Here is a 19811-nt window from a genome sequence, read left to right as displayed (position 1 = left end):
CGGTTTGCTTAAGAGTTGCCATCTTTGTTTCGATTGCGCTAAATTTGTGAGTTCTTTGATTCTCGTCTCTAGCAACAGAGGAAAGTTACCTAATAGAGCCTGGAGAAGGCTGTGCCAGGAAAGATCTCTCTGCCACTCTCTCTGTGAGAACCATACTGGGGATTAGGGCTTTCAACATACGAATTTGTGGGGACACAATTCAGTCCATAGCATTCTGCCTCTGGCCCCCCTCCCAAACATGTCCTTATTGGATACCAAATACATTCATTCCATTCCAACAACCCCCAAAGCCTCAACTCATCCTAGCATCAACTCTACTAAAGTCTAAAGTCCAAACTCTCATTTAAATATCTAAATCAATTATAAGTGAGATTAGAATTGTGATTCATCCCAAGGCAAAATTCCTCTCCGGCTGTGACCCTGTGAAACCAGACAAGTTATATGTGCTTCCCAAATACAACAATGGGTCAGGCATAGGACAGACATTCCCATTCCAAAGGGAGGAACAGGAAAGAAGGAAGGAAGGATAGGTTTCAAGTAAGTACAAAACCCAGCAAGGTAAATGCCATTAGATCTTCAGTCTGGAGAAAAACCCTCTTAGGCTTGATGCCTGGCCTTCCAGACCCACTGGGGCCCCACCTCCATAGCTCTGCCAGGCCAGGGTAGTGCCCCCAAGGCTCTGCCAGCAGCAAACCTTCCCCTGAGGCTCCAATTATTTTAACAGAGAGAACTTAAAATAGAGAATGTTTAACTAGGTAATATATGATTGTTAACTAAGTAATTGAAAAGGCAAAAAGAACACACAGCTATCACAGAGGTAGCAACAGCAGGAAGCAGTTCACAGGGCTTGGGGAACAAAGGGAAGAGGTTGTCATTATTACAACTCAGAAGCTTGGAGAAGAATCCCAGTGGTTTGGGACCCAGGCTTCCCAAAAGAGGTGCCAGCTAACTGAGCTGGTGTCTCTGCAGAGATACAATGAGTTTGCCTTTGTGAGATGGTAAAACCTCAAACTAGATCAAACTGTATGTTATTTGCTAGGGCTGCCATAACAAAGTACCACAGACTGGATGACCTAACAAAAATCTGTTGTGTCACAGGTCTGGAAGCTAAAAGTCCAAAATCAAGGTATCAGAAGGGTGCATTCCTTCTGAGAGCTGTGAAGAAAAGATCTGTTCCAGCCTTCTATCTGTGGCTTATAGACAGCCATCCTCCCCCTATGTCTCTTCACACTGTCTTCCCTCTATGCATATCTCAGTGTCCAAATTTCCTCTTCTTATAAGGACATCAGTCATAGTGGATTAGGGCTCACCCTAATGACTTCATGTTAACTTGATTGCTTCTTTAAAGATCCTATCTCCAAATAAGGTCACGTCTTGGAATACTGAGGGTTAGAACTACAGCATATGAATTTTAGGGGACACAGTTGAACCATAGCAAACTGCTTCTGGAATGATCTGCCTCTGCCAGAGCGGAAGAAGCAGCATTGCCGGATGCTGATGTCAGGAACAGGAGGCCAACCAGGAAAAAAAAAAAAAAAAAACAGCAAAGAGGAAAGAGTAAGTCCCTTCCTCCTCATCTAGCCATGCAATCTCCCTCTAATGTCCCTTACTGACAGAGCCTAAAAGGAAGCGGCTGGCAAAGGAAAAATGTGGCTTGCAGAGTCCCAGTCCCTGCATCACAAAGCAGAATATAGAAGAGTGGGTTTGAGGCTAAGAGCCAATAGCTTAATAACTGGCACAGTGCTGAATAACTGTTAGTTATTCTTATTAATCACTAGCATCAGAACTTTTATTTTCATTTTCCATATATTTTTATAGTATAGTAAGGAAAAGTTGCAACAAAATATTTAACTGAGCAAACATACTAGCTATGCTGCTAATGCTGTCCTGATGGCTGGTGGGCTGGAACATCACCATGCTGCAGCTCACATTCATTCGTTCAATGACATCCAGCACTGTATCAGTGGTCTTCCTATGGGAGGCCAAGGTGTAATATACACGGTGTGCAAGAAAACCAAAAATCTGGAAGCCACGTTGTCACCGAGTGTTTTCTCCATTTTATGGCTGAGAAGATGAACATTCAGGAGAAGTTGTTTGACCAAGGTCACAGAGCTAATAGGTGACAGAGCATTGACTTGAACAGAAGTCTGATTCTCTGTGCCTCAATTCCTTTATCTGCCAAATGAAGATAACAATATCTATCCAATAGAGCTGTTATGAGGATTAAATGAGATAATATGTGTAGTGTGCATAACACAGACACAGCCTGGCATGTTGTAAGAGCCTTAAAAAAGTTGGCGACATCTGGGGCTTTTTCTACCATAGCAAGCTATCCTGTTACATGCACTCGTCAAAACTTTACAGTATTTGGAGGTCAGAACTATAAAGAATAGAGATGGAGCTGAGAATAAAATTCCTTAAAAAATTATTTTATTATATTTGCTATCAAATCTTTCTGAGGGCAATCATCCCTTTTAGACTCCCATGAACTACAGACAAATATTTATTGAGCACCAACCATGTGGTAATTACTGGAGATACAACACTGAGACACAGAGAGCCTCATCTTCAAGTGTCTCATCAACTACTTGAGAAATCAGTTAAGCAATGATGACACAACCAGGGCTATGACCAAGGACATATAGCCCCCTAAGTATAGGAGCCCCCTAACAGGGAAACCTGATGTAGACTTGAGAAAGTCAGGAAAAGCTTTCATGGAAAAAGCCACATTTAAGATGAAATCTGAAGCACAAATAGGGGATTGGTAAGCACTGAAAATATAAGGAAAACATGAGGAGCCTAGAGCAAGAGGGAGGAAGGAATATTCAAAGAACGGAAGGAAGCTGACTGTGGCATGGAAATTGGGGTGGGCAACAGACAAAGCTGAAAAGACCCCCAGCACCTGTTCCTCCAGGGCTTTGTGAGCCACAGGACCCTGGACATTAACTAGAGGCAGTATAGGGCCTCTGTAGGCTTTTAGCAAGTGAGGGACAATTAGATGTGCACTTTATGAAGATCAGCTCGGATGTTATGTGGAAAATGGCTTTGAGTGAGGTAAAAAGGAAGGTAAGGAAATGAGAAAGCTGCTACCTGCCAGCAAGCCAAGTGAGAGATGATGGAGGTCTGAGGGATGTATCCCTATAAGGGTGGAGAAAAATGAATGGATTCAAGTAGCATTTAAAAGGTAGAGCCGATCTTTTACCAAAACCATCAACATGGGCTGCATTTGCACCAAAACCATGAAGAAGGTGCCCAGGTCATCATGGAGAAGTACTACATGTGCCTGGGCAATGACTTCCACACCAACAAGTACGTGTGAGAGGAGATCGTCATTATTCCCAGCAAGAAGCTCAGCAACAAGATAGCAGGCTTGTGTCACACAACTGATGAAATGGATTCAGAGAGGCCCAGTGACAGGTATCTCCATCAAGCTGCAGCAGGAGGAGAGAGAAAGAAGTAATTACGTTCCTGAGGTCTCAGTCCTGGATCAGGAGATCACTGAAGTAGATCCTGACACTAAAGGAAATGAAACTCAAACTTCGGCAGTCTATCCAAACTTCAGGTCACCCAGCCTATAGCTGGGATGAATTGACTTCAAAATACCACATGGAACCATTTAAATCTTTCTGCTGTGCTGTAACATCTTTAATAAACCCTGGACAACAATCAATCAATCAATCAATCAATCAAAACTGAAAGGTAGAGCCAACAGGATTTGGTAGGTAATGAGAAGTAAGGAGTGAGGGGCAAGAGAAACAAAAAAAGAGAGAAATAAAGGAAAATGCCCAGGTTTCTACTTTGGGCAACTACATGGATGGTGATACCCTTTACCAAGACAGGGGGCACGAAGGCAGAGCAGGGTTGACACAGTAGCTGATGAGCTTAGATACAGGTTTAGGTTTGAGTTTAAAGTATAAAGGGGTCATCCAGATGGAGATAATCTGTAGATAACTGCAAACCATCACATCTTTTTCCATTTCAACCGTTGACCGAGCAGCGGAGCTATGAATCAACCAATAAGTGCCTTGAGTACCACCTACTATCTAGAATATTATTAGCCTCTTGTTTTAATAACCAATAAGTTTAAATTTTCTCCCCTTTCAAAATGCACCCTAAGTGAGACCAGGACGTGGGTGCAACCAATAGATAATTACATACATACTACAAACTCTATTTAAATTGAGACAAACCCAAATCAAATTTTTGCTCTTTATTTTGCTACCACCAAGGATAGAGGGTCCATGGGGTGCCTGGGTGGCTCAGTCGGTTAAGCGGCCGACTTCGGCTCAGGTCATGATCTCGCAGTCCGTGAGTTCGTGACTTCGAGCCCTGCGTCGGGCTCTGTGCTGACAGCTCAGAGCCTGGAGCTTGTTTCAGATTCTGTGTCTCCCTCTCTCTGACCCTCCCCTGTTCATGCTCTGTCTCTCTCTGTCTCAAAAATAAATAAACGTTAAAAAAAAATTTTTTTTTAAAAAAAGGATAGGGGGTCCAGTTTTTGTAGTGTCATCCTGTTTTACTGTTCTTCACAAAATTAACACTAAGGAATGGAACACAAGTTATTTGAATTTTTATTCTTGAAAAGAGAATCTTAAACTTTACAACATCGAATCAGATTTTTTAATCTAAGAATGTGGCCAGTTTAGAATCAGTAAACATTATAGCTGAAACATTTAAATAAGTGGTTATTTTTCATTCAGAAATCCCTAAGTACAAGGTTACTTAGGTTCTTTTCAACACATTTTGGCCAGTGTCAGAAGATATGTAAGTACAATTCTGGTCTCCACAAAATCAAGTAGCATCCACAGCACGGGGTTAAGTGGTGAAGTTTTTCAGGTCTAAGTTTCAGGTGTAAGCTGCTTTCCATGGAAAGAGAGATGGCCAAACCCAGGACAGAACCTCTAGTGGGACTACACCTTTGAAGACTGAGAAAATAGGAAAGCCACAGCCCACCCAATCCAAAGGAACCATATATATTGGGAGGAATTCAAAAACACCACTTCCTCCAAGAATCCTTCCTTCATCCTACTCAGACTGGTTTAGATGTGTCTCAAATTTGTTCACAGAGAACCCGGAGCATTTCTGCCATGGCACCTGACACCCTTTATTAGAAACATCTATTACAGTAACCATTCCTGTATTACACATATTGATATGCAACATGAGGGCAGAAACTATGTCTTGGATATTTGTATCTCCTTCATGTCAGGCACAGTCGATATTCAGTAAAATCTGATAAATAAAATAGTGAATGCCCTACACACATGTTTCTCAGGCAGCTCTATCATCAATAAAGTCACTTGAATGTTGAGGGTTAAATACAAATAAACATGTAATTCTATAAAATCTTATTGACTCTTAGCTCTTCTTACTAACACAAAACACAGCTCCCTGAAAAGGTATTTTAAAGAAGGCATTGTTTTAGATGGGTCCCCAAATAAATATGGTTTTGTCTCTGGTCAGCCATTGTATGAAATTTGTCCTGGTCTACCTCCACAGAGCACCATTCATACTTAATTCAAACATATATTTTTAAAAATATGTTCATGCTCTGTCTCTGTCTCAAGAATAAACACCAAAAAAATTTTTTTTTAATTTTTTTTAATGTTTATTTATTTTTTAGAGAGACAGAGACAGCACAAGCAGGGGAGAGGCAGAGAAAGGGGAGACACAGAATCTGGAGCAGACTCCAGGCCCTGAGCTGTCAGCACAGAGCCCGACACGGGGCTCAAACCCACGAACCGCGAGATCATGACCTGAGCCGAAAACAGATGCTTAACCAACTGAGTCACCCAGGCGCCCCAAATATATTTATTGAGTGCAAGCTCTATGGTAAGCACTGTGTTAAAAGCAAGACATGCAGCACTGAAAATTAAAGAACCAGGCCCATGCCCTCATGGAGCTTATGGTCTGGTGTCTACCCCTCACCTCCGAAACCCTAAAGACTCTGAGAATGCCTCATGGACATAATACATTTTTATCTGTAAGCTCTTAAAAATGCAATACATTAATAAAGCAAGCCCAAGCTAATTCAGGAACATCTGGAGACTTGCTGTCTAGAATGAATAACAAGTCTGCAGGGACACCTGGGTGGCTCAGTCGGTTAAGCAACTGACTCTGGCTGAAGTCATGATCTCATGGATTGTGAGTTCGAGCCCCATGTTGGGCTCTGTGCTGACAGCTCAGAGCCTGGATCCTGCTTGAGATTCTGTGTCTCCTTCTCTCTCTGCCACTCCCCTACTCATGCTCTCTCTCTCTCTTTCTCTCTCTCAAAAATAAATAAACATTAAAAATTTTTTTTAAGGGGGGAGGGGCGTCAGTCAGTGGAGCGTCTGACTTTGGCTCAGGTCATGATCTCACAGTTCATGAGTTTGAGCCCCACATCGGGCTCTTTGCTGACAGCTCGGAGCCTGGAGCCTTCTTCAGATTCTGTGTCTCCCTCTGCCGCTTCCCTGCTCACGCTGTCTCTCTTTCTCTCTCTCAAAAATAAATAAATATTTTAAAGAAATTTTTTTAATTAAAAAAATAGCAAGTCTGCTAAACTATTTTAATTTTCCCAAGGCAACTAAGAACTGATCGGTCCAAAGGGATCCGTTCTGAGGTACATCCAAGTTTCCTTTTGCCTATCTTCAATGTGGGTACCTGCAAAGGGATAACCCATCTCAGAATGGCCTAAGGGAGACAAGGATGTCATGCAGTATCATTTGCTAAGTAAGGTCTTTCAATTGCCTGCTTATGAAGCACCCTTGGCAGGCACATTAAAAAAGGCATCCCTTCTTCCCCAGCAGATGTAGCCCTGCTCAGGGTGCAGAGCTGGGTAAGAGGAACTCAGCCAGGATTTCAATCCCAGCATGCCCCCTCAGCATAGTCCCATGCTGAAGCTCTGCTACCAACTCCCCAGCCCATGCACTGGGAGCAAAATGCATTAGTGCTTTTATATTATATGTGTTTTAAATTATCATCATAACTAAGGAAAACAGTATTTCTGTGAAATTACTTAACTGTATGGAAATCCTTTCCTAAAACGCAGCAGCCACGGAAACGTTAAACATGATTCAAAGTCATTAAACTTTTGCCAAGATTGCAACTTATTTCTGCCAAATAACTCTGTAACTCTTCAAAACCTGTGACTTCACTGAGCTCTGAGCAATTCAGAAATGGAAAATGAGCACAGTCTCCAGTTGTGTGGTTTGGGACTAAAGCCTTGCACCTCTCTGGACAAATATCAAGGTCAGTGTTCCCACAACTTGCCAAAGTCAAATCACTAAAGAAGTACAGTCTAGTAGTTTTTGAGTCTTTCGGAACTTAAATTAGCAATAAGTCACTTTTCTCGAGTAGCAAGTCAAGAAATCCCCTCATTTCTGACCTGCCCCTGCTCACTTTGTCTCTCTCTCAAAATAAATAAACTTAAAAATTAAAAAAAAAAAAGAAGTCCCCTCATTCTAGCCATATATTATACTAAAATAACCCACTCTCTGGGGGCATCTGGGTGGTTCAGTTGGTTAAGCGTCTGACTCTTGGTTTTGGCTCAGGTCATGATCTCATGGTTCAGTGCGATGGGCTATGCACTGACAGCATGGAGCCTGCTTGGAATTCTCTCTCTGCCCCCCCCCCCACTTGTGTGCTCTCTCTCTCCAAAATAAACTTTTAAAAATTAATTAATCAATTAATTGATTTAATTAAATAACCCACTCTTTGTATCCTTTGGGTTCAGCCACTTCCAACTGCCCGTAAACGGGTAATTGTTCAAAGCACGGGCATAAGGAAAATGCAAAATCTTAATCATTTCTTCCATCACATCATTCAATAAACCTTACTTGAAATGTGGTCTTAATATCACAGCTGGGGTAGCTGTGCCCCTTTGAGATCTAGAGAGGACAGGTTTAAGCCCCAATCCTGGGCCTGTGGAAAAAAAGTCCAGGCTCTCCTGAGGTTTCTGCAAATGGAATAGGGCAGGAAGAACTGTGCTCTCATAGCTCCTTCAGCTCTAATTCCCAGCCTCCCCGGCCATGCATTCTGCTCTTTTACCCTGGCCCTGGTATGATTCACTTGGGACCAGCACTTACACTTGGAACCCTGAGATGTGAACACAAGGCTGCTGTGGGGAGAGGTTACAGGGCTGCCCTACACCAGCTGACACTCATGTAGACAACCTGTTCTCAAAGGTCTCTCGGACACTCATTACCAGACATATCTCACTTCTCACACCTAGCCAGGGACATCCTGGCCTTGCTCATGCCTCTCTCTCTTCTCCTCTCCCTGCTTTCCTGTCACCACCACACCCTAGGGCCAGATTCTCCACACAGTTTGAAGTGAGCCACTCAGCTCCTCCTTCCGAGTCACCCCAGGCCCAACTTAAAGTAAACCCTTCAAGGGGCTCAACTGAATAAAGGGGCCATTTAATCTTTGAACAGAGGCCTTGACTTATAGTTGTTTTTTAACAACATTCACCATTCTTGAAGACAGTTGTGATTTCAAAGAGCCATTTCTCTTGGCCTTTGCTTTTATAATGAATGATGCAATGGAAATCAGGTACTTGAACCTCCTTCTTCAGCTTGAATAAACAGTGGAAACCTTTTTTCCCCCTTTTTATTGCAGGTGTTTGGTTTACGGTCAATGCATTCAAATTTTCCAAGCTTAGAATAAAGTTCCCAAATTACCAACTGGCAGGTGGTTTAGCCCTACTGGTTTATTGTGTTAGCGACTTAGGCTTAAAGACAAAGAGTTTTAGTATAAAATCTTGGTCAGGCCATGGCCCAAGATCTGACAGGTCCCTTTGGTTGACAAACTTTGTCTCAGGAATGCTGCCACACAGTGGCACATACACTCCTAGATGTTAGACGGGTTTCTCAAGGCAAAGGGCCGGTCTTGTTTACTTTTGTAGCTTCTTTGGCTGACAGTCATTTTGCCTTTTCCTCTGATCCTTCCCTGCCATCCCTACTCACACATCAAAAGCAGAAAGGGGGGGCGCCTGGGTGGCTCAGTCGGTTAAGCGTCCGACTTCAGATCAGGTCACGATCTCGCGGTCTGTGAGTTCGAGCCCCGCGTCAGGCTCTGGGCTGATGGCTCAGAGCCTGGGGCCTGCTTCAGATTCTGTGTCTCCCTCTCTCTCTCCCCCTCCCCCATTCATGCTCTGTCTCTCTCTGTCTCAAAAATAAACATTAAAAAAAATTAAAAAAAAAAAAACAAGCAGAAAGGGGGCAGATTGTAGTTTTCTACATTCTCTGAAAAAATGAAAAGGAACACTCTTACTGTGTGTGTACAGTCATACACACACATACATCCATACACACACATGTGTATATGCATATATGTGTATGTTCGTGTATATACATTTTTTCATAGGCTCCTAGAGTTCATCATAGTAATAGAAAAGCCTGACAGTATATTAGAATTACCTCAAGAGCTTTTTTTAAAAAAAGACTGGTGCTTTGGCCCATCCCAGACCAATTATATCATTGGAAGTAGGGCCTGGGCACCTGTAGTTTCTATGAGTCGATTTTTAAACCCCCAAGAAGAGGGGGCCTGCATGGCTCAGTTGGTTAAACATCCATCCAACTCTTGACTTTAGCTCAGGTGATGATCTCACAGTTCAGTTTGTGAGTTTGAGCTCCGCACTGACAGTGCAGAGCCTGCTTGGGATTCTTTCTCTCTCACTCTCTCTCTGCCCCTCCCCTGCTCACATTCTCTGTCAATAAATAAATAAATAAATAAATAAATAAATAAACTCCCAAGAAGATCCTGAGATAGAACCAAGATTGAGAACTCCGTAAAGTTCTCCTAAGCCTTAACTATTCTAATCTGAACAGCAGAGTCTCATCACCCAGACCTACTGAATCAGCATCTGCATTTCAGTAAGATCCCAAGTAACCCACTTGGTAGGTAGTAACACCACCATTTGAGAAGCACTGCTCTGATCGCTCTCTCATTTGATCATGAGGCCCCAAAAGACTAAGTTACTTCAGAGGTCATTCTGTTAACTGGAGACTCAAATGAGACCTCTTTACTACTAGACCCTTTGTTTTCATTACATTAGTGTTTTTCAGATTTAGCCAATAGTTAATTATTCCTCAAAATGTGTGTAATATGATCTTTCTCAAGTTTATCACAGCTCTCTCTAACTTGCCTCTCTTTTTTTTTTTAAGCATAAATTTTTAAAAACATTTAAGACTTTCAGACGCTTCCTTTTCTGCTAGTAGAGGACAAAATGGTTAGACAGCATGACAAAAATACTTCAGAAAGACATGGTGGGAGCAGCTGCAGAGAAAAGATGGAAGACATTTACCAAAAACTTGCACCTAAGCTGTAACTTAGCAGATTGCAGAAGCCACACTGATGTTTATAGGGGAACAGAGGTTGCCTATAAACTAGCAAGACTGCATCCCATAGCTCAGCATATGGGAGACACCAAAGCCTTCATCTTGCGTCTGAAAGAGAGCACCTAAAAGAGTGGAGGCTATTTATAGGCTTGCAAATTTCATAAGTGCCTTTCTTATGAGAACAGTCCATATTATGGACAAAGGAAATGAACAAAATTCCACAGATCCATATAAGACAAAGCTTTATAGTCAGAACAGCCAACTGTATCAGGAATCCCATCAATCCCACAGTTCTACAGCCCTAGGAACTTTCAAGATTCCCCTTCCACCAGGTTCCAGGCTCTGCATTCCATCTGTACACCTGAACAGCTACTTCAAGCCCTTACACCCACCCCCAGAATCACACAGGCCCCACGGGGAAGGAGGACTCCCTCACAAACTTGCTGTACACAGCCTTCATCTTGAGCCAGTCTCCTTGACCCGGTTTTCACGCCTTATTCCGTTCTGATATGTACTTGTTTGGGAGATGATTTTGATTCTCCACCCTGGCCACTGGGCTCAGGCCAACAGCCTGCTTCAAGCCAACAGCTCTCCCCCATCTGACCTGCCTATGACCCTTGTGCCCTGGCCCCTCTCCTGTAGTAGGACTATTTCCAGTCCTAAAGAATGGCATCAGGCCACCAGGAATCCACAGTCCCAGGCCCAGGAGCATTTGCTCCTCCTTGGTTCCCTGTCCCACCCCCTTAAAACTAGCAGTACCACACCCCAAGGCTGCTGACATAGGTCCAAGAAGAGGCTTCAGTCCTGGAGGCTGAGCACTGGCTGATGTGATGTCACTGTCCCAGGGCTATTTCCTGCGCTGATGCCTTTGCAGGGCATTTTCTGGCATATCAGTGCAGCTGCTTAGCTCTCCATGCATTGTATGCTTTCATGACCGTGACTCTCAGGAGAGACAGAATTGAGTGGCATTTTGGTTCCCTGCCTAATGAAAGTGATCCACATCCAAGGACACATTCCTTATGTGATATGCACTGCATTTCCACCTATCTCTGGCAACAGTGAACTCAAATAGTAGAAAATGCCACTGCTAATAACAAAGATTACAAAAAAGAGACTCTGCAACTCAAAGAGGTCATGCTATCAGGACAAACGCCCCTCTGCAGAGACATGGAGAAATTTTCTTCCAACTCTTTAGATGCCTGCTCTCCTGAAGCCAGCTGGAAGCCAGGCCCAGTTTGGGGCAACACCAGGAAAGGAGGCAGCAGCTGTTACAGGGTAATTAAAGTCAGGGAAAATGCAGAGGACGCCAGAAAGCTGATGTGAGGTCAGGCAGGACACGCATCAGCCTGAGCCTGTAGCTGCTGTTAGAGACTAACAGACAGGAATGGCTCATCTAAACACTGTCCAAAGACAAGAAAACTCTAACTTCAGGGGTCCAACAAGGCCTTCCTTCATAGAACCCCACCACCAGATCCATTCTCTCACTCCCAAGTAGCTTCTGCTGGGGTCTCCTTCAGGAAGGTTGAAGAATTCCTGTTTCTTGGATGATTTGACTAAAAGGAAATTATTTCCCTAGCTTATGACACAATGGATGGATGGATGGATGGATGGATGGAGAGAGAAAAGTAGGAACAGGTTTATTCCACAGGTAGAACCAGCTGCAAGGATTTAATTTAATAGGGCCAGGATTTATCACCCTCCCCAAACTATCTCTGAGAACCACATTGACATTTGAGCTTCAGGAATGCCCCCAATGAGGCTAAGGGTATGATCTCCATGGACTGGTACCAATAGCAACAGTTATAATAATGGCAATCATTTTTGTCAGAGAGCTGCTGCTATATACCAAGCATTGTCATTTACTTGCACTGCCCAGGACTCTTGCATGTTCTGTGCAAGATACTTTGAGAAGAGTCTTATTTTAGAGAATGGATGTGATAGCTCTTTTGTAATGCATTTTGAGAAGTGTTTATAAATACTTGTAACAATGGTTATAAAAATGGTACCCACTTGGGACCAATAAAACAGTGCTATTTAAGTGGAGGGAAAAAATAGTACTCTTGCTGTTACAAGTAACAAAACCTAAGTCAAATTGACACAAGTGTGAAAAATGAAATTGTTACAGATACACAGAGATCACTTTGAACCCATGCCCAGGAATGCTCCCAGGCTCTCCAGGGCAGATAATAAACCAGTAAACATTCCTTCTCTTAACATCTGATTTATTATTTTTCTCAGACTGGCTCTTTTAGCTTCTTCATCCTTATGACAGAAAATATGACTGCTACCACCACCCACATTTATATACAATTGTCTCATCCCTCATGGCAAACAATTATCCAATGCCAGTGCTTGAGGGGATATGGAAGATGTCATTGGTAAATGGCTAGAAAACAGAGGCTTTGAGGAACCTGAATGACATGTGGAGTAATTAATGTAGTCTCACAGCCTTTGGAAAATAGTTTCCATTTGTCTACTGAGAAGTTGAACCAGGCTAGACTGTCATTCCTTTGTTTAGACTTAATCTTTTAAGTCATGATTCAGCCTGCCACCTTTCAACCCTGCTACTTCCTGGCAACTTCCTATCCCTTGGAATTAGATTGCCTTTTGTTTCCAGCATGGATCACAGGAGTCTCCATGTCTTAAAATATACTAATGATATGCTGGATGTCAACCTTGACCCAAAAGAAATCAACTGTTGCTTTACAGCATTCAGCTTCACTAAAAGACTCATATCCTCTAAGGTTTATTATAGAGATGGTAGGAGAAAGGTAAGGCAGGCTTTTGCATTTTATCATGCCTATGAAGTGTTTTAGCACACTGAGCTATAAGCAGAAAATCTCCCACCATAATGACCACACCATTATTTGTCAGGTCTTTTCCATGTATCAGACCCTTAAACCTGAACAACTTAACAAAGGTAATTATTCCTTAAATAGAGAAATTTAGATTCAAAGAGATTAAGTGACTTGACCAAGATCATTAAGCCAGTGAGTGACAGAGAGAGAATTCAAACCCAGATGTCTGCCCACAATGCTCATGTGTTTTCTGTCACACAGGAATGTCACACGGTCATTGTCATCTATTGCTATTTGCAATTTGAATTAATTTGGCTGTGGAGGAGGAGATGGAAGTTCTAAACATAAATAGGATGGTATCCCAGAATTTCTCATCACTTCTATGACTCCCAGGATCTTATCCGAGCACCTTGGATCCTCTACTGGTTTGGTGCACACTAAATAAGTTTTCAGCTTTAGGAGGTCTTGAGGGCTCCAGAAGACGCAAGCACTCCATCCCCAAGGAGGGAGGTCTTTACTTGGACCCTCTGTACTGAAGGATTTGTGACTCAGCATGACCATTACAGGGTGGAATGGTTAAAAGGTTGCCCTTTTTGCCATTCTAATAGGATTTTCTTGGGGAGAGTCTGCCCAAGCTTCAAGTTGCCTTCTCTATCATCTTCTGGCTGCAGAAAAGAGAAAACTAATTACTTCTAACATCTATCTTCTCTGGACCATGAGGATACTATACCCCTTGTTCCAAGTAACACGGTGGAGTGGGGGCAGTGGCCTCACCTTGCCCTCACCTTGAAACACCTCAGCTTCAAATAACATCTTCCCCCCTGAACAAGCTTTAGGGCCACTGTGCTTTCATTCTAGGCTCTTCTAATGCAGGTCCATCTGGTTCCTTCAGAGGACACCTACTCATTGTTGGGTGTTGCCCCTTTCCTTCATCAATTCACTGAGTATTTATTGAGCACCTTCTATCTTTCAGGCATTATTCTAGGTGCCAAGAGTATTGGTGTGAACAAGATGGAAAGGTTTCTATCTTCATGAAATTTACAGGTGGGTAAAGGAACTAGAAAATAAAATAAGGAAATAGATAAGATCATTTAAATTTGTGTTAAGTGCCATAGATACAAGAAATAAAGTGATTAAATTTTCTTAATGTTTATTTATTTTCGAGAGAGAGAGAGAGAGAGAGAGTGCAAGTGGGGGAGGGACAGAGAGACAGGGAGACACAGAATCTGAAGCAGGCTCCAGCCTCTGAACTGTCAGCACAAAGCCCAACATGGGGCTTGAACTCATGAGAGGTGAGATCATGACCTGAGCCAAAGTCGGATGCCCAACCGAATGAGCCACCCAGGTGCCCCAAGAAATAAAGTGATCAGATAGAGACTAACAGAGGACTCAGAAGGAGCTACTTTAGATGGGATGCTCAGCAAAAGCCTTCCCAAAGAGATGACATTTGAGCAGAGACATGAAGTCTGAGAGAGATCCAGCCTTATCAGAGTCAGTAAAAAAGCATTCAAGGCAGAAGGAACAAAAAGTGCAAAGTACCTGAGGTAAGCAGAAGACTGGGCCATTCAAGGAAAAGTGGCTGCAGCACAGTGAACAAAGAGGTGATCAATATGAACTTAAAAAGGAAGACAAAGGCTAGATCATAAAGGCTTCTATAGGCCAGGATTAGGAGTTTGATTTTATTTTCATGAAATAGGAAAGGAGAGCAGTGACATGATTGGACTTAAATGTTCAAAATTCACTCTGGTGAAGTAGAAAACAGACCAAACAGGAACAGGATGGAAGAAGAGAGACCAGGTAGGAGGACTTGGAGTGGTCCAGGAAAAGCTGACGGTAACTTGGAGGAGGGGATGATGGTAGAGATGGGAAGAAGAGGATGGACTAAGGATTTTTCTTTGGGTAGAACTGATAAGACTTGGTTATGGGCTAGAAGTAGGGGATAAGGAAAAAGGGAAAATCCAAAATGATTTTTAGATTTGGGGGTTAAGCAATAGGTTGAAAGGTGATGCTCTTTAAAATTATAGGAAAGAACTGGAGAAAAACAAATGGTGGAGATGGGACAGGGAAATCTGGGGCATGTTAAATGCCTATTAGACAAGCAACAAGTTGGATTCGTGATTCTGGGGCTCATAAAAAATGCTTGGGCTGAAGATACACATTTGGTACACATTTGGAAGTCATCAGCATAAAGTGGGTCAAAGCCATAAAATGGAAAGGGATAACATATTAAGAAAATGTAGACAAAGACGGGGTGAAGACCCAAGACAGGTCTTGGGCACAACCTCATTTAGAGGTTGGATAAAAGAGAAAAAAATCTATCTTAATGATACATTCAGCAAGAGGGATGCACTTGGTATAATTAGAAAACCATTTTATTCTTTTCCTCCACTACCTGTTAAAACCACCCCCCTCGGTGGGACTTGTTGTGCCCTGCTCCTTGAATAAAATCAAAGGCAATTCTGTGACTTTTGTTGACATTCTTAATAAAAAGCCATCAAATTACCCCTGGTCAGACACACACACACACACACACACACACACACACACACACACACAGAGTTTCATTTCAGTAAGTATTACAAGTGGTCCAAAGTAATAACAACTTCCAAATCAATGAAGAGTTGAAGTTTCCCCACCACCCCCTAGCTTGGGTGTGCTCCACCCTGGCTGCCTCCAGTGGGAGAAGGGTATAGTTGGCTCTTTATTTCTCTCCTCTTAACCTTCAGTCCCATTTCTCTGCTTCTGCTTTCTCCAGGGTTGAAGTAGAGTGGGGAGGGAGAAAAGGAAAGATCTTAACTGACTTACGAACTAAACAAAGCTACTTGGGCTTGGCAGGTATTTACAGCTTATTCTTTATCTCCTGGGACTATTCTATGGCTTTTTTGGAGCTCCATCAGCTCAGGAAATCTTGCAATGGCAGCTGCCTTGTAAGTAAATGCATCTCCTAGGGCTGGTCACTTAAAACTCTCCCCTCACCACCCCAGAATCTAATGGTATATTTCCAGGGTTTGCTTGTTTGTTTGTGTGTTTTTCCACAAGCAGCTCTCTGGGGCAGGATCTAAGAAAACCCCATGCCTGCTCTCTATATGTACTATATAAGGTCTATGGGAAGCTCTGAGCATCATTTGCCCAAAACTCTGAGAGAGCAGCCATCCCCAACACAGCATCACCTTTTTACTTTGCTATCAGAGGAGCTAGCCAGCCACAGTTAAACTCCAGTCCTCTGTGCCCCCACTCTCCAAGTGCTCCCCAATAAAGCCCCTTTCACTAAACTGGCAGAGAAGACCAAGCATCCCCACTGCCTCCCTACTGTGAGAGAAAGTTATATTGCAGATCTCTCTAAAGTAGTTTTCTCTCCAATTTCCTATGCACTTTGGTCTCTTCAATCTCTTTTATAAGTTTGGATTTGTAATCAACTAATGGACATAAAGCCCATACTTAGCCACCTCCTTTACAAGTCCTGGCTAATAGTCTCATTCCTCACTTTGAAATATCGGAAACATCTGGGGCTCCTGGGTGGCTCAGTCAATTAAGCGATTAAGTGTCTGACTTCAGCTCAGGTCATGGTCTCAGGGTTCCTGAGTTGGAGCCCCACATCGGGCTCTGTGCTGACAGCTCAGAGCCTGGAGCCTGCTTTGCATTCTGTGTCTCTCTCTCTCTCTGCCCCTCCTCCACTTGTGCTCACCCCTCTCTCTTAAAAATAAACACTAAAAAAAATAATAATAATACTTTTTAAAAAAGAAACATTGAAATCATCTGATTGTGAGGGGAAGCTAAAGCTGAAGACAAAGATGAATCCTGTTTTACAATCTGGTGGACCCAGAAAACCAAAAAAAAAACAACTAGAGGGAAAATAAAAACCAAGATAACATGATGTAGCAGAGGTTAAAGTGTACTCAAGTAGCCAAATGTTGCTAAAAGTGGAAGAAGATGAAGATAAAGAAATGCTCACTGAAATCGGGTTGCCTTGTGCTCTTCCATTTCAGTGTAGTGTTGGGGACAAGAGCTAAACTGACATGTTAGATACTTCCCCAGAATCTGTTCTCCCCTTCTCTCAGACAGAATCCTGTGGCCAGCTCCAATGTAAATTCTGACTGGTCCAAGTCGAACACTATAATCTACTTTCCTCTAGCAATGATATGTTTAGGAATGGGCATGTGATATCATTCTGTTGTAACAAAATGTGAGGGGAAGTTTTTTGGAGAATTTCTGTAGAGGCCTCTTTTTCCTTAAAAAGAGACATAAGGAAAAGACAGCTCCTCTTCTTCCATTGGCTATTGTCATTTTCTGCATGTGACACCTAGATCTGCAGAAACCATCTGGATACCAGCCTGAGGATAAAGCCAATGCCAAAAAGAAGAGCAAAGTCAAAAGAACTGCCACAAAGCAGAGCCAGAATTCATGCCTGAAGCTTGCTCCACTGTGGGGTTCTTGTTATTTAAACTCATAAATACTCAGTTGATGCTGAGTTTTCTGTTATTTAATACTAAAAGCATCCTAAAGATTAAAAAATAGGCTTAAGGAAGGTAAAAATCTAAAGGCAGAGTGTAGGTGACTCTTTTGAGATGTTTCTCTGGGAAGAAAGGCAGAGAGATGGTCTGACAGCTGATGGGGGATGAAGAAGTCAGTGAAGGCTTTTTTAAAGATGGGAGACAGGGGCGCCTGGGTGGCGCAGTCGGTTAAGCGTCCGACTTCAGCCAGGTCACGAGATCCGTGAGTTCAAGCCCCCCGCGTCAGGCTCTGGGCTGATGGCTCAGAGCCTGGAGCCTGTTTCTGATTCTGTGTCTCCCTCTCTCTCTGCCCCTCCCCCGTTCATGCTCTGTCTCTCTCTGTCCCAAAAAAAATAAAATAAACGTTGAAAAAAAAAAAATTTAAAGATGGGAGACATTGTACCCAGTTTGTAAGTAGATGGGAATGATCCAGTAGAAAGGGGAGTGGGCAGAACTGTAGGTACAGGCATCTTCTTGCCGCCTCACTTAAAATGCGCAGCCACTCTGGGAGTCTCCCTCACTGATCTTGCTGATGCCCCATCGAGGAAGAGCCACCAATTCTCACACTATTGTTTCTACTCTCTGACTATAACTGCTTGCGTGCTCCCTCCCTATTGCTCTCCCTATTGGCAGAATCCCTCTAGCCATCTCTGAGCTCTTTCTTTGTCTGGAGAAAAGGCAATGGCTGATCCCTGCAGGTCTGGGCTCTTTAGGATGAACTCTGAGCTCAAGTGAAAGTGGCAGGAGCCCACCTTTTTATCCTCTTGTGGTTCTTCTCCAGAAAGGGCCAATCCTCCAAATTTTTACTTCCCCTCACATAGAGACCCAAGAGGCTAAGCTACCCAAGAACCTAGTTTGCAGTTATTTGTTTATGCCTCAAGCTGAGCCTACCCGTAAGCCCCACCTCACCCAGCGATTGCAAGCAGCTCAACTTGTTGAGCTTATAATAAAGCTTGTTGTTACTTAACCCCCTCCTTCCTTAACGTTCCTACCTTCTAATTATAATGGCACAAAAGGGCATGCACCGTTGCCTGTTGGAGAATATAGTCCCTTTCAAATGTGGGAAGCCTGGTCCCCAAGGCAGCACTCTCTCCCTTTCCCAGCCACCTGAAGTCATATGCAAATGAACTCAGGCTATAAGGCCTTTCCCCAGGGGAAAAGAAACATTCAGTTCCAGGCAGGGCTTGCAATGTATCAGACATCTATTTACTGATCAACTAAATGGTGATCCAAAAGGGCATTTCTATAAAACATTTCCAGTAAAAGTATAAAAACAATGCAAAGGACCAAGTCAAGAACAACGTTGATTTGCCTTTTTATTGTTTCCTATCCAGAGTAATGATCTGTTCCGCATTTCAGTTCCCCTACTCAGCAGTAAAACAAGATATGTAGCCTAAACCATTTAATATTCATGCTATGGGGTACGATTAGCCACAGTCTACAGTAATATAGAAACACCTGGTAAAGCCAGACAACTGGGTTTCATTTCCTTACGAAATTTCAACAATTCGTTAACCAGAACATTATAATTGACCAACATATTTTAAATATCTAAAACCAGCTCTCTCTGTTAAATTCAAAATGATTTACTAGTTCTTATTTTATCACTTTTTTTTTTGAGAGAGAGACAGCTCACTTGACTTGGGGAGGAGCAGAGAGAGAAAGAGAGAGAGAGAGAGAGAGAGAGAGAGAGAGAGAGAGAGAGAGAGAGAATCTTAAGCAGGCTCCATGCCCAGCAGGGAGCCCAACACAGGGCTGGACCCCACAACTGTGAGATCATGACCTGAGCCAAAATCAAGAGTTGGACACTTAACCAACTAAACCATCCCAGCACCCTTTTATCACATTTTCTTACTAATATAATTTTGGCTAAAATACAGACTGTGTTTAAGTAAAAAGAAACAAACCAGCCAAATACTCACTTTTTAAAATCTCCACACTTATCTGTAATCACTGGGAGTAAAACTTTACTTTACAATACTTTACAAAATACAAAACTTTACTTTACAACCCAGTTGTCTGGCTTTAGTAAAGCAACAATAACTTAAACTAAGCCACACTTGAAATTTTTAATGATTTTGGAGTAAAACATATTAATACTAAATTTATGTATTTTCCAGGCTTACTATATTAAAGTCTGCATCTTTGCATACTTTAAGATTTAGCTGCCTCATATCCCTTTTTACAATAAGGCAATTATTGGAGCA

The 19811-nt window shown here is 42.6% G+C and overlaps 1 protein-coding gene and 1 pseudogene across 3 annotated transcripts in view; one reads left to right on the top strand and one right to left on the bottom strand.

The window, feature by feature from the left end:
* The window catches only part of KLHL6 (kelch like family member 6), a 148201-nt gene that overhangs the window by 114564 nt on the left and 13826 nt on the right, over positions 1–19811 (bottom strand). The window lies entirely within an intron of this gene.
* LOC106967354 (40S ribosomal protein S17-like) lies at positions 3216–3592 on the top strand (annotated as a pseudogene).

Source organism: Acinonyx jubatus, chromosome C2 (genome assembly GCF_027475565.1).
Source record: "Acinonyx jubatus isolate Ajub_Pintada_27869175 chromosome C2, VMU_Ajub_asm_v1.0, whole genome shotgun sequence".
In the NCBI taxonomy this organism is placed as follows: Eukaryota; Metazoa; Chordata; class Mammalia; order Carnivora; family Felidae; genus Acinonyx; species Acinonyx jubatus.
The sequence above is the reverse complement of the archived record's forward strand: the minus strand, read 5'-3'. Positions and strand labels throughout refer to the sequence as shown.